Source organism: Andrena cerasifolii, unplaced genomic scaffold (assembly GCF_050908995.1).
Source record: "Andrena cerasifolii isolate SP2316 unplaced genomic scaffold, iyAndCera1_principal scaffold0789, whole genome shotgun sequence".
NCBI classification, from domain to species: Eukaryota; Metazoa; Arthropoda; class Insecta; order Hymenoptera; family Andrenidae; genus Andrena; species Andrena cerasifolii.
This window is the reverse complement of record NW_027485681.1, coordinates 20424-22439: the sequence shown is the minus strand read 5'-3', so window position 1 is coordinate 22439 and position 2016 is coordinate 20424. Positions and strand designations below refer to the sequence as shown.

The following is a 2016-nucleotide window of genomic DNA, read 5'->3' as shown; positions in this document are numbered from 1 at the left end:
TTATCTTGAAAAATAGGTAAATTATCTTGAGAAAAAATAGGTAAATAAACCAAACAAAAAAAGGTAAATTAAAAATAGGCAAATAAACTAGAGAAAAATAGGTAAATAAATTAGAGAAAAAATAGATAAATAAATAGAGAAAAAATAGGTGAATAAATAGAGAAAAATAGGTAAATAAACTAGAGAAAAAATAGGTGTATAAATAGAGAAAAATAGCTAAATAAATGAAAGAAAAAAGATAAATAAAAAAAATAGGTAAATAAATTATAGGAAAAAATAGGTAAATAAACTAGAGAAAAAAGTAGGTAAATAATTAGAGAAAAATAGGTAAATAAATATAGAAAAAGTAGGTAAATAAAATAGAGAAAAAATAGGTAAATAAAGAGAGGAAAAAATAGGTAAATTATCTAGAGAATAGATTGGTGTATGAATAGAGATAATAGCTAAATAAATCAAAGAAAAAAAGGTAAATAAAAAATAGGTAAATAAATTAAAGGAAAAAATAGTTAAATAAACAGAGAAAAAATAGGTAAATAAATAGAGAAAACAAAAGAGGTAAAAATATAGAGAAGAAAATAGGTAATTTATCTAGAGAAAAATAGGTGTATAAATATAGATAAATAGGTAAATAAACCAAACAAAAAAAGGAAAATAAAAAATAGGTAAATAAATTAGAGGAAAAAATTGGTAAATAAACAGAGAAAAAATACGTAAATAAATGAGAGAGAAAAATAGGTAAATATATAGAGAAAAAATAGGTAAATAAATTAGAGAAAAAAATAGATAAATAAATAGAGAAAATAGGTGAATAAATAAAGAATAATAGGTAAATAAACTAGAGAAAAAGTAGGTGTATAAATAGAGAAAAATAGCTAAATAAATGAAAGAAAAAAGGTAAATAAAAAAATAGGTAAATAAAATAGAGAAAAAATAGGCAAATAAATAGATAAAATAGGTACATAAACTAGAGAAAAAATAGGTAAATAAATTAGAGAAAAAAATAGATACATAAATAGAGAAAAAATTAGTGAATAAATACAGAAAAATATGTAAATAAACTGGAGAAAAATAGGTGTATAAATAGAGAAAAATAGCTAAATAAATGAAAGAAAAAGGTAAATAAAAAAATAGGTAAATAAATTAGAGAAAAATAAGGTAAATAAACAGAAAAATAGGTAAATAAATTGGAGAAAAAAGTAGGTAAATAACTAGAGAAAAATAGGTAAATAAAAAGAGAAAAAAGAGGTAAATAAATAGAGAAAAATAGGTAAATAAACAGAGAAAAAGTAGGTAAATAAAATAGAGAAAAAATAGGTAAATAAAGAGAGAAAAAATAGGTAAATTATCTACAGAAAAAATTGGTGTATAAATATAGATAAATAGCTAAATGAATAAAAAAAGGTAAATAAAAAAATAGGTAAATAAATTATACGAAAAAAATGGGTAAATAAACAGTGAAAAAATAGGTAATGAAGTAGAGGAAACAAAGGAGGTAAATAAATACTGAAAAAGAGGTAAATCACTAGAGAAAAAATAGGGAAATATATAGAGAAAAATAGGTAAGTAAATAGAGAAAAAAGAGGTAAATAAATAGAGAAAAATAGGTAAATAAATAGATAAAAAATAGGTAAATGAAATAGAGAAAAAAATAGGCAAATAAATAGAGAAAAATAGGTAAATAAATAGAGAAAAATAGGTAAATAAACCAAACAAAAAAGGTAAATAAAAAAATAGGTAAATAAATTAGAGGAAAAAATTGGTAAATAACAGAGAAAAAATACGTAAATAAATGATAGAGAAAAATAGGTAAATATATAGTGAAAAAATAGGTAAATAAATAGAGAAAAAAGAGGTAAATAAATAGAGAAAAATAGGTAAATTATCTAGAGAAAAAATAGGTGTATAAATATAGATAAATAGCTAAATAAATCAAAGAAAAAAAGGAAAATAAAAAATAGGTAAATAAATTAAAGGAAAAAATAGGTAACTAAACAGAGAAAAAATAGGTAAATAAAT

General features: G+C 19.8%; 1 long non-coding RNA gene across 1 annotated transcript; it reads left to right on the top strand.

Moving 5' to 3' along the window:
• The first annotated feature begins 466 nt into the window (after window positions 1-466).
• On the top strand, window positions 467-2016 carry LOC143378169 (uncharacterized). The gene is made up of 2 exons (XR_013087739.1): window positions 467-1314; window positions 1628-2016. It is a non-coding gene; the product is annotated as an uncharacterized LOC143378169 (long non-coding RNA).